Here is a 13,922-nt window from a genome sequence, read left to right on the forward strand (position 1 = left end):
AAGAAAGGGGTTCAACTACCGCAGCATGTAACAGTTGAAACGTTGTTGTCCTAATGCAGCAAAAGAGAGCAGGAGCAAGAGAGTGGGATCGTATCGGAATGAACAAGGGGGTTTTGCTTGCCTGGCACTTTTGAAGATAGTATAGTTCTACATCGGTGTCACATCCCTAGCTTCTGGTGCTGCCTGGTGTTGCATCATGTTTAAACTTTCGAAACTTGAACTGAGGAAATTTGGAAGCCTCAAAATTTAAATAAATAGAAGGGCAAAAACCCTAAAATCTCATTCATTGTTCCAAAATGCTCTTCTTAAATGTTTAATATTTTTGGCAAGGGTTTTGATCCAAACCAAAAATAATGAACATTTTAAAAGGATTTATTTTGGGGACTTTGAATTTAAATCATTAGCTATTTGAATTTGAATTATATTCATATAATTAGAATATAATTTCAAATACCCCTGAAATATTTTATGAGATTTTGGAAAAGTCCATCTAGCAAAAAAAAATTCAGAGGAGTTTTTGGCAATGTTTGAATTTTTTTAAATTCAAAACAATGGCAAAAGATATTAAATAAAACAAAACAGAAGAAAAAAATAAAAAGAGTAAAAGCCTACCTGACGCTCACCTGGTAGCCAAACCGGCCCAGCACTGCAGCTGGCCGGCCCAGCCCGCCACTGCTACCCCCCTGTCGCCTTCCTCCTTTGCCAGGAGGACGGGCACGCGCCCGGCGCACGCGGCCACGCGCCCCGGCCACCTCCTGCTTGCCACCGAGGCACCCCGACGCGTCTGGATACGCCCGTAGCCCCCTCTGTCTCTCCCCTTGCTCTCTGCTCTCTCTCGATCCCTTCCCCCTCCTCTGCTCTCTCTCTCGCGCAGCCCGAGCAGAGCTCATCACCGCCGCTCGCCATTGCCGCACCCAGAGCCTCCCCCTCGACCCCTCGGCGTGCCCAGTAGCTCGGCTACCTCGCCCTCATCCTCTCCGCTGAGTCAAGCGACCTCGGACGCCCTGCATCGCCGTCATCGAGCCGTCTTCTTCACGCACGGCCGCCGGATGCCGCGCGCCGATTCGCCGTCTCTGACGCGTCCCCGAGCCCGCTGAACCGCTCTCCGACCTCCCTGTGAGCTACCGCATCTCCCCCTTCTCATCCTTTTCCTGTTTGCGCACTCTAGCTAGCCCCACCACCTTGCCCGAGAATCCCTCGCCGCCGGCCATGGCGCCGTCGCGGCCACAGCCGTCGCCGCTTGCTTATGAGCCCGCCAACGCGCTCAATGCATCCGAAGGAGCTCGAATCACCCAACTGCTGCTCCTCCCGTGCTCTGTGGCATGGTTTCCGTCGATAGCCAAACTCCGGCAGCCGCAAAAGAGCTCGCCGCCGGCAGCTCCGGCCACCCCAGCTGCTGTCGCTTATCTCTTTAGATGCGCCTTCCTCCCAGGAACCCGTAGGAGCAAACCGCACGTCAAATGGTGCTCCGTAGCGAGCGCACGTTGCACCTCCGCTGTCAGCCGTGGTCATCGCTGGCGACACTCCGGTGGCTGGTGACGTGGCGACGTCATTAAACGCTAATGACGCACTAACCAACCCCCTAGGCCACTGACTAATGGGCCCCACGCCCTAATTAACACAAATTACATCTTCTGTTTAATTTAACTAACACCGGTGGGCCCACGCGTCGGTGTTGACTCGCTGACGTGGCCTTTGACCGGCCCCACACGTCAGTGCCTTATGCCAGCTGTGTGTCACTGACCAGTGGACCCCCCTGGTCAGGTTTGACCCGAGGCTGCCGTGTTGACTCTGCTGATGTCACCCCGACGTCATGCTGACGCAATTAACAATTTTCTGGAATTATTTTAATTATAAATATTCAGGAAATTCCAGAAAATAGCTAAAACTTCAATAAATCATAGAAAATTAACCGTAACTCCAAATGAAATAAATTATATATGAAAAATTATCAGAAAAATTCAAGGAATCCATCTGTACTATTTTCATGCATGTTTGAACAATGTTTGTCCTCTGTTTTGGACAAAACAAATTAAGGGCATTTAAATAATCATATATGGAGTTGGAATTTGAATCATGTATTCAAACCAACTTCATTTAAATCATAGTTAGGTGCATTAGCCCAAAACACATTCATATTGCCATGCCATAGCATGCATCATATTGTGCATTGCATTGATCGTGTTTCTTCTGTGTTTGCCGGTGTTGTTCCCCCTCGGTAGACGTTGTACCGACGATGTGATCGTTGACACTGATGAAGACTCAATGTTATCTTCAGAAGTGCCAGGAAAGCAAAACCCCCTTGTTCATTCCGATACAATCCTACTCTCTCGCCCTGCTCTCTTTTAATGCATTAGGACAACACCGATTCATCTGTTACTTGCTGCGGTAGCTGAACCCCTTTATCCTTTGCATGACCTGTCATTGCCACAGTAAATAGATGAAACCCACTAGCATGAGTAGGAGTTGTTTGAGCCCTGATGTGCCTACTCATTCATGCTTGCTTGTCATGCCTGCTACTGCTTAGAGTTGAGTCAGGTCTGATTCATCGGGGATGAATCAGAGGCGTGTGAACATGTCCTACTGTGTGTGAGCTAAGTGTGTGAACACGATTTGGTAAAGGTAGCGGTGAGAGGCCATGTAGGAGTACATGGTGGGTTGTCTCATTGCAGCCGTCCTCAGGAACTGAGTTCTGTGTTTGTGATCCATGAACAGCTACTACCACACATTGGGATCCTTAATTGACTCTCTCGACTTATTAATCAACATGATCTCTGTCCAGGAGTTGCAACTAGTTTCTGGTGTTTGTAGGTAGTGTTAGTAGTCTACCAAGTGGCACCCGGTACAGGTGGGCTTGGGACAGACTAGGCACAGTGGCACGGTGTACCAAGTGGCACCCGGATGGTGGGCTTGGGAACCCTGCTCACATCGTTTGGGGCCGTGAGCGACACCCCGGCCGGATCTCCTTGCGGATGGAACCCGAATAGGCGATAAACCTGGACTAGAGACTTGTTCGGTTAGTCAGGTCGTGGCCGACTCCCTCACCCGGCTTCCGCTTGAAGGTTGCCGAGGTACATGACGTGTACAGGGCGGTAAGTGGCGAGAGCGTGTGTGAAGAAGTACACCCCTGCAGGGTTATCATTATCTATTCGAATAGCCGGATTCATCGGATATGGAAACTTGGACCCCTTGTACAGTTCTTAGACAAGTTAAAGTGGATACTCTAAAATACGCAAGATAAGCGTGAGTGCTATGGATGGCGTTCTCGTAGGGAGACGGGAGCGGATCCATAGTGGTGTATTGATATGGGGAATATGTGGACTCGTGTGCGCCACCTCAAAAGAGTTACTTGCAGTCGTAGTTCAGGATAGCCACCGTGTCAAAGCTGGCTTGCTGCAGTTAAACCCCACCATCCCCTTGGTTGATAATGATACATATGTAGTTAGCTCTGATGTAAGTCTTGCTGGGTACATTTGTACTCACGTTGCTTAATTTATGTTTTTGCAGAGAGACTTCAGTCTCGCTAGTAGTACCGCGTGGACTTCGACGTTTAGCTTGTTACCTCAGCTACGATCTTGTGCCCTCGGCAGGATCTGGTAGATAGTCAGGCTTCTCAGCCTTTTTCATTTATAGTTGTCTGTACTCAGACATGTTAAGCTTCCGCTTGTGCTTTGACTTGTATGCTCTGATTGCTGGGTCATGAGACCCATGTTTGTAATATCTCGCTCCTCGGAGCCTAATGAATAAACTACTTGAGTCGTAGAGTCATTTTGTGATGCCATGTTGTATTGCACATATCGAGCATATTGTGTGTATGTTATTGAAATGCTTGGTATGTGTGGGATCTGACTATCTAGTTGTTTATCTTTAGTAGCCTCTCTTACCGGGAAATGTCTCCTAGTGTTTTCACCGAGCCATGGTAGCTTGCTACTGCTCCGGAACACTTAGGCTGGCCGGCATGTGTCCTTCTTCGTTCCTGTGTCTGTCCCTTCGGGAAAATGTCACGCGATGAATACCGGAGTCCTGTTAGCCCGCTACAACCCGGTTCACCGGAGTCCTGCTAGCCCAGTGCTACAGCCTAGATTCACTCGCTGATGACCGACACGTTCGATGCTGGGTCATGGATGCCTGTCCCTGTAAGTTTGTGCCACTTTGGGTTTACGACTAGCCATGTCAGCCCGGGCTCCTTGTCATATGGATGCTAGCGACACTATCATATACGTGTGCCAAAAGGCGCAAACGGTCCCGGGCAAAGGTAAGGCGACACCCGTGGGAATACCGTGCGTGAGGCCGCAAAGTGATATGAGGTGTTACATGCTAGATCGATGTGGCATTGAGTCGGGGTCCGGACAGCGTTGGTATCAGGGCTTGACTGCCTGTAGGATTACCAAGCCAAACTGGTCGAAGTTGAGTCTAGAAATTCTTTAGTTATATAAGGGAATTGATTGTGGGATGGAAACGTAAGGCTCTTTTTACTCCTTATACCTTATGACCTTCTGATCTGAGTCATCTTATCTTCCCTACGGGGATTAAGAACTAGGCTATCTCTTCTTTCTATCAGGATCACGTGTTACTTATCCGTAGACTTATAAGATTGTTGGATTTAAGCTTGAGTTCAGTTCCTACGACTTCTGTATGTTAACTGTTGATCTCGAAACCTTGATATTGTGCTTCTGAGTGGTTATGCCACCATTTTTGTGATTGTCCCAAATATTTTTGAGCATTTACAGCCGTTATGTTGTCCGAGTCATCCCAGGTTTCCAAAGAGTCTGATGCATTTGCAAAATCCTTTCCCTCTGGTTTCGTTGTTCCTTTATGCCAGCTCAATCACACTAATTGTTGGGTTGAGGTATTCTATTGCCTAGACATTTATGTGGGAGTTATTATTATGACCCTAGGTGTCTCAGGGGATCATCTAGTGGTCTAGCCATGATTTGTGTCCTAGTGTGATGATTCTGGTCTTTATTCTCGAAAGCATTCCGTGGTGCTACTTAGTAGTAGGTATTCTATTTCTGGCTTCTTGAACCCGAGATTCACTCTACTTACATCATGTTGATAGTAATTGCTAGCTCCCTTAGGTTATTAGTAACCTTTGCGATAGTCCTTAAAGTCCGTGGTATCTTCTTCTTCCAAATACCATGAACTACTTATGGCAGAAGTTCCTCGTTGAACTGAACGATCGCAACCAGAGTGCTCTTGATGAGTTCTCCATTATATATTGTGGCTCTACCAGTTCTACCTTTCTACATGGGTTATCCGGAAGAAATATGTTGAACTTCATTCGACATGCTAAACCATGCATCCACAACTCAGAAAATCGTATGTTCCTTTGAGTTGTCCCTCTTTAGTTGTCTTCTGACCCTCGTCTATCAATTGATAGTCAAGATTATGTGTGCATTCGTTCATCGATGCCTATTACTCTGGTGGTCTGTCAAGCCATTCTATTCCGGAATGACTAGGAGAAACAAACTCCAGTACCTCATCCATATCTAGGATTGGGTCAAAGCAGTTGTATTCCGCAGATCAAATGCCAATCCAGCTTTTGGTTCTATTCTACCTTGGAGTATTACCCCCTTTATGTCAGAATTGTCATGAGAACTGCACCAACTCTCATGAATTTTGACGTAGTGATACTTCTCACCATCATTAGTCATTCCTTGGTCTTCGTGTTGATGCAACCGGAATACCGACAAATGAATTGTGATGTGTGAAATCAATACTCCTAGCAACCTTGTTGCTTGGTAGTTAAAGGACAATAATTTCATTCTTAGCGTGTTGGTTTTTGAATCATCCTTCTAAGACTGATCGTGCTACCTAGTCCTTATTTCGGTGCACCCTTCGATTGATGAGTTAGGATCTTGTCAAGTCCTCACTCATTTGATCATATCGTCTTGCCCTCAAAAGTGAGATTGTTCTCGAGCTTAGTAACATATCGGTGGTTCGTGATTTTTCGAAGATCTTCTCGGTAGTATTACCAGGTTGTCACCTGACCGCTATGTTGAGCTCATGATCAAGTTGGTTTCTTGTGAACCACTCTCTCTCCAAGATCGGTGTTAGATATCCCTGAGCTAGTTGGTTAAGCTAGACAACAACTTGGAGAGTTGGAAGATAAAAGCTTGCCTGACTTAGTTCGTTCCAAAGGGATATTCTTGTGTAGTGTGTGTTGAAGAAAGATGATATCTTCATCGATTGGTCCCTGTGATCAGTTGCTGGACCTATTGTCTTATCAATCCTTTGATTTGAGTATGGGCTATCGTCAAATCAAATCAGAACCAACGATATTCACAATGTTGTCTTACTCGTGATTTTCCCTCAAGCATACACCATTATATTCTTTGGTCTGACCAATGCTATCACCGTGTTCACTTAACTATGGAATTCCTTTTATATGGAAACCTGGATGAATTGTTGTTGAGCCCATCGACAACATCCTTGTCTCCTCCATGATTTTGTTGAACATTAAGCTAGTGTTGGAAACTTTTGAAAGCATTTCTCCATGCTAGCTCATGAAGCATATGCTGGATGAAAGAAGTGACTTTCTTTGATTCACGTGCATTTGATGTAAGTTGCCGCCGTGGGTTCGAGAAAGTTAGTTTTGCTTCCTCTGGAATCGTCCCAAGTCAGTCATGCATGTGCAAAGTATACTGTGGTTTGGTAGATTAATTACCTCCACTCCATATGTATTCCGTAGCACACCAAGCCACTTATTGATTTGTTCAAGGAAAAGGAGTTGATGTGCTAATCCTAGGTCATGCACAAGACTTCGACATCCTCGATGATGGTTCCCAACCTGAACTCCATAGTGTTTTATTGTAAGACTACCATGTGATCATGTTTGTCTGAGACAACATGTTCACATGTGTGTAGCAGAACCAGCTCATGTTTTGGAGCTTGCTATCGTAATTCATTTCCCGAGAATCTTGCAATGTCATCTCGTCGATTTGTGTTGCAAACTTTCATTTTTCTTCCTAGACTCGATGAGTCTGGAATATCCTGACACCAACCAGATCTGAATCTCAGGCAGATATGATGGTTGGAGCATTTCCCATGAATTATAATATTGGTCTCGCGATAACCGGTAAAGTGAATGTCGTGGCCAACACACCCCGCCGGGAGACCTAATATTGTAGTATCTTGATTGGAGAAGTTGGCCACCTCCCCATAAGGATTTCGTAGGATTTACCTCTGTAACTGTTCCTTATGGATTCTATTGCTTCCGAAGTCCGACCTTTTACTTGATGTTCTAGTTATCAAAACTTTTCAATAAATGGATTACGCTAGCACATCAAGGATAACATTAGAAGCAGAGTGCTAAATGTCTCTCGGTCGATCATCCAGATTTCGTCCCCTTGGCCTCGCTAAGGTGAAATCTGAGAAAGTGTTATCTTCCTTTGCATCTGCATCATCCATCATCATTCATTGTGGTAGCAAGTTGTGTTGCCAGGATCCTTGACACGGATATTGGTAAAATCTTGATGATTATGGAAATGCTCAAGTTCTTGAGAGCACGCACAAGCGCTAGGTGTTATCATCAGCACTAGCTGGGTTTGCTCTCAGTTTCCTCGGCAATGCTATGACCTTTTCAATCAGTGAATTCACTCTCTATTGTTGGTTTCTTCCCCAGTTACCAGAATCATTCCCAGCATTTGCATTTTGTTCCCAGCTTGCACCGCCAATGTGCCATTCTACCACGGGTCTCATCCATTTCCGGTGGTAAGCAAATTCATCCATTATGTTGTCTTCAACAAGGTAATCCACATCATCCAAATCCGAGTATGCCATTCTACCGAACCCCTCCAAACGATCGCTTGAGAATTGCCTTAGGCTGGTATAAAGGTTTTCAATGATCTTTGAATCAAAGGTAATTCTTTTTGCCACTTAAGGGGATATATCTTCGGGTCACCTTCCCTAAGGTGCATCATTATGGTGTCATGTCAACTTAACTCCTCGCTACATTGACAACCGTTCACCACCCTCTTAGGTGTGGAATTGTTGCCTACCTAGTACACCTTCGTCATCCGTTTCACTCCATCCCTCTAGATGTGTGCTTCGTCTCTCAGCTCAAGAGAGGTTGCTATGTCTCATTCCGTGAGCTAATCCTGAGTTGTTCGATCTTCGAGAAGATCGATCCTTCTAGAGTTTTCCTTTCCTCTTCTTGTCATGATTAGCTAGAGTTCTCAGAGCAAGACGTCGAGACAAAGATGGTGATCGAAACAACGTTCCTATGAAGTGCAACCTGGATCGTGAAGATTATACTAGTTTGCGTTCCCCCTTCATCTTACCCGACACTTGAATCTCGGGACGAGATTTTTGTTTAGTGGGGGTGAGTTGTCACATCCCTAGCTTCTGGTGCTGCCTGGTGTTGCATCATGTTTAAACTTTTGAAACTTGAACTGAGGAAATTTGGAAGCCTCAAAATTTAAATAAATAGAAGGGCAAAAACCCTAAAATCTCATTCATTGTTCCAAAATGCTCTTCTTAAATGTTTAATATTTTTGGCAAGGGTTTTGATCCAAACCAAAAATAATGAACATTTTAAAAGGATTTATTTTTGGGACTTTGAATTTAAATCATTAGCTATTTGAATTTGAATTATATTCATATAATTAGAATATAATTTCAAATACCCCTGAAATATTTTATGAGCTTTTGGAAAAGTCCATCTTGCAAAATAAAAATATTCAGAGGAGTTTTTGGCATTGTTTGAATTTGTTTAAATTCAAAACAATGGCAAAAGATATTAAATAAAACAAAATAGAAGAAAAAAATAAAAAGAGCAAAAGCCTACCTGACGCTCACCTGGTAGCCAAACCGGCCCAGCACTGCAGCTGGCCGGCCCAGCCCGCCACCGCTACCCCCCTGTCGCCTTCCTCCTCTGCCAGGAGGACGGTCACGCGCCCGGCGCGCGCGGCCACGCGCCCCGGCCACCTCCTGCTTGCCACCGAGGCGCCCCGATGCGTCTGGATACGCCTGTAGCCCCCTCTGTCTCTCCCCTCGCTCTCTGCTCTCTCTCGATCCCTTCCCCCTCCTCTGCTCTCTCTCTCGCGCAGCCCGAGCAGAGCTCATCGCCGCCGCTCGCCGTTGCCGCACCCAGAGCCTCCCCCTCGACCCCTCGGCGTGCCCAGTAGCTCAGCTACCTCGCCCTCATCCTCTCCGCCGAGTCAAGCGACCTCGGACGCCCTGCATCGCCGTCATCGAGCCGTCTTCTTCACGCACTGCCACCGGATGCCGCGCGCCGATTTGCCGTCTTCGACGCGTCCCCGAGCCCGCTGAACCGCTCTCTGGCCTCCCTGTGAGCTACCGCATCTACCCCTTCTCATCCTTTTCCTGTTTGCGCACTCTAGCTAGCCCCACCACCTTGCCCGAGAATCCCTCGCCGCCGGCCATGGCGCCGTCGCGGCCACAGCCGTCGCCGCTTGCTTATGAGCCCGCCAACGCGCTTAGTGCATCCGAAGGAGCTCGAATCACCCAACTGCTGCTCCTCCCGTGCTTTGTGGCATGGTTTACGTCGATAGCCGAACTCCGGCGGCCGCAAAAGAGCTCGCCGCCGGCAGCTCCGGCCACCCCAGCTGCTGTCGCTTATCTCTTTAGATGCGCCTTCCTCCCAGGAACCCGTAGGAGCAAACCGCACGTCAAATGGTGCTCCGTAGCGAGCGCACGATGCACCTCCGCTGTCAGCCGTGGTTGTCGCCGGCGACACTCCGGTGGCTGGTGACGTGGCGACGTCATTAAACGCTAATGACGCACTAACCAACCCCCTAGGCCACTGACTAATGGGCCCCACGCCCTAATTAACACAAATTACATCTTCTGTTTAATTTAACTAACCCCGGTGGGCCCACGCGTCGGTGTTGACTCGCTGACGTGGCCTTTGACCGGCCCCACACGTCAGTGACTTATGCCAGCTGTGTGTCACTGACCAGTGGACCCCCCCTGGTCAGGTTTGACCCGAGCCTGCCGTGTTGACTCTGCTGACGTCACCCCGACGTCATGCTGACGCAATTAACAATTTTCTGGAATTATTTTAATTATAAATATTCAGGAAATTCCAGAAAATAGCTAAAACTTCAATAAATCATAGAAAATTAACCATAACTCCAAAAGAAATAAATTATATATGAAAAATTATCAGAACAATTCAAGGAATACATCTGTCCTATTTTCATGCATGTTTGAACAATGTTTGTCCTCTGTTTTGGACAAAACAAATTAAGGGCATTTAAATAATCATATATGGAGTTGGAATTTGAATCATGTATTCAAACCAACTTCATTTAAATCATAGTTAGGTGCATTAGCCCAAAACACATTCATATTGCCATGCCATAGCATGCATCATATTGTGCATTGCATTGATCGTGTTTCTTCTGTGTTTGCCGGTGTTGTTCCCCCTCGGTAGACGTTGTACCGACGATGTGATCGTTGACACTGATGAAGACTCAATGTTATCTTCAGAAGTGCCAGGCAAGCAAAACCCCCTTGTTCATTCCGATACGATCCTACTCTCTCGCCCTGCTCTCTTTTAATGCATTAGGACAACACTGATTCATCTGTTACTTGCTGCGGTAGCTGAACCCCTTTATCCTTTGCATGACCTGTCATTGCCACAGTAAATAGATGAAACCCACTAGCATGAGTAGGAGCTGTTTGAGCCCTGATGTGCCTACTCATTCATGCTTGCTTGTCATGCCTGCTACTGCTTAGAGTTGAGTTAGGTCTGATTCATCGGGGATGAATCAGAGGCGTGTGAACATGTCCTACTGTGTGTGAGCTAAGTGTGTGAACACGATTTGGTAAAGGTAGCGGTGAGAGGCCATGTAGGAGTACATGGTGGGTTGTCTCATTGCAGCCGTCCTCAGGAACTGAGTTCTGTGTTTGTGATCCATGAACAGCTACTACCACACATTGGGATCCTTAATTGACTCTCTCGACTTATTAATCAACATGATCTCTGTCCAGGAGTTGCAACTAGTTTCTGATGTTTGTAGGTAGTGTTAGTAGTCTACCAAGTGGCACCCGGTACAGGTGGGCTTGGGACAGACTAGGCACAGTGGCACGGTGTACCAAGTGGTACCCGGATGGTCGGCTTGGGAACCCTGCTCACATCGTTTGGGGCCGTGAGCGACACCCCGGCCGGATCTCCTTGCGGATGGAACCCGAATAGGCGATAAACCTCGGTTAGTCAGGTCGTGGCCGACTCCCTCGCCCAGCTTCCGCTTGAAGGTTGCCGAGGTACATGACGTGTACAGGGCGGTAAGTGGCGAGAGCGTGTGTGAAGAAGTACACCCCTGCAGGGTTATCATTATCTATTCGAATAGCCGGATTCCTCGGATATGGAAACTTGGACCCCTTGTACAGTTCATAGACAAGTGAAAGTGGATACTCTAAAATACGCAAGATAAGCGTGAGTGCTATGGATGGCGTTCTCGTAGGGAGACGGGAGCGGATCCATAGTGGTGTATTGATATGGGGAATATGTGGACTCGTGTGCGCCACCTCAAAAGAGTTACTTGCAGTCGTAGTTCAGGATAGCCACCGTGTCAAAGCTGGCTTGCTGCAGTTAAACCCCACCATCCCCTTGGTTGATAATGATACATATGTAGTTAGCTCTGATGTAAGTCTTGCTGGGTACATTTGTACTCACGTTGCTTAATTTATGTTTTTGCAGAGAGACTTCAGTCTCGCTAGTAGTACCGCATGGACTTCGACGTTTAGCTTTTTACCTCAGATACGATCTTGTGCCCTCGGCAGGATCCGGTAGATAGTCAGGCTTCTCAGCCTTTTTCATTTATAGTTGTCCGTACTCAGACATGTTAAGCTTCTGCTTGTGCTTTGACTTGTATGCTCTGATTGCTGGGTCATGAGACCCATGTTTGTAATATCTCGCTCCTCGGAGCCTAATGAATAAACTACTTGAGTCGTAGAGTCATTTTGTGATGCCATGTTGTATTGCACATATCGAGCATATTGTGTGTATGTTATTGAAATGCTTGGTATGTGTGGGATCTGACTATCTAGTTGTTTATCTTTAGTAGCCTCTCTTACCGGGAAATGTCTCCTAGTGTTTCCACCGAGCCATGGTAGCTTGCTACTGCTCCGGAACACTTAGGCTGGCCGGCATGTGTCCTTCTTCGTTCCTGTGTCTGTCCCTTCGGGGAAATGTCACGCGATGAATACCGGAGTCCTGTTAGCCCGCTATAACCCGGTTCACCGGAGTCCTGCTAGCCCAGTGCTACAGCCTGGATTCACTCGCTGATGACTGACACGTTCGATACTGGGTCATGGATGCCTGTCCCTATAAGTTTGTGCCACTTTGGGTTTACGACTAGCCATGTCAGCCCGGGCTCCTTGTCATATGGATGCTAGAGACACTATCATATACGTGTGCCAAAAGGTGCAAACGGTCCCGGGCAAAGGTAAGGCGACACCCGTGGGAATACCGTGCGTGAGGCCGCAAAGTGATATGAGGTGTTACATGCTAGATCGATGTGGCATTGAGTCGGGGCTCTGACAATCGGTGTCATCGAACTCATCGTCGGAACCACGTCTATCGAGAGGGGACAAACACCGGCAAACAAGGAAGAACACAATCAATGCAATGCACAATATGATGCATGATCATGACATGGTAATATGAATGTGTTTGCCTAATGCAACTACAACCAGATGGGTTTGGGTCATTTTGAACCAAAGGTTCAACCCCAAACTCAAATTATGAATTTAAATAGTGCCTTATGATGTTTTCTACTAAACAGCAAGGGTAAGTTACTTAAACATGCATGAAACTAGTACAGATGGATAGATTAGATTTTTTTGATCATTTTTCATATATAGTTTATCTCATTCAGAGCTACTGTTGAATTTCTATGATTTTTCAAAGTTTTGGATATTTTCTGAAATAAATAAATCATTTAAGACTTATTTAAATTCTAGAAAAAGAGTTATTGCGTCAGCACAACATCACTGTGACGTCAGCAGGTTAGCGGGGTCGTCTAGGTCAAACCTGACCAATGGGTCCCACTGGTCAGTGGCACAACTAATTAACCAAGTTAATTAGCCTTAAGTTAATTCTAACTAAACTGTTTGTGGGGCCTGGGCCCACTAGTCAGCGACTAATTAGCTAACTAACCTAGGTTAATTAGTGTTAAAATAATACTAACTAAAAGTGTCAGGTGGTGGCCCACGCCTCAGTGACACAATGGGGGAGGTCAAACCCTGGTCAGCGGGGTCAAACCCACCGGACCTGGTCCACGGCTCGTCGCCGACGACGACAGAGACGGCTGTGGGCTTCGGAAATCGCCCACAGGTGATGGTTTTGGGTGTGGGGAGGCTCTACGAAGAGCTGCTGCTCGCGCACAGCTGATGGAGTAGACGGCGGGAGCTGGGGTGGCCTGCTGGGCTGGGCCAGCTCCTGGGCTGCACAGTACTGGCCTGTGGGCTTTAGGTAAGCGCCAGGTACTAACTCTCTCTCTCTCTCTCTCCCTTTTCCTGTTTTTCTTTTTCTATTTCATTTCCTGTGTTCTAATTTAGTTTAGCCACTAAATCATTTTAATAAATTCTGTAGGTTATTATATGGCTTGCTAAAATATACGCAAAGCCACTCACAAACTTCCAGAATTATTGGAGTTATATTTAATATATATTAAATATAAATCCAAAGCAAATAATTATTGGATTAATTCAAATGGCCAAAATAAATGTTTCTGAGCTCCTAAAAATATTGGTTTGAATTTTACCTCTTGCCAATATTTTTATAGAATAACAGGAACATTTTCTTGGACTCATTTGAGAAGATTTTAAAGTTGGTTATTTTTGAACTGATTTCTGAGGGTTTCAACAAACCTCAATTCAACTTTCAGAAATTTTAGACATGATGCATGAGGGCAGTTGCAACTATTTCACTCAGGTATTCTAGGGCTGTG

This window comes from Triticum dicoccoides, chromosome 3B, assembly GCF_002162155.2.
Source record: "Triticum dicoccoides isolate Atlit2015 ecotype Zavitan chromosome 3B, WEW_v2.0, whole genome shotgun sequence".
Lineage (NCBI taxonomy): Eukaryota > Viridiplantae > Streptophyta > Magnoliopsida > Poales > Poaceae > Triticum > Triticum dicoccoides.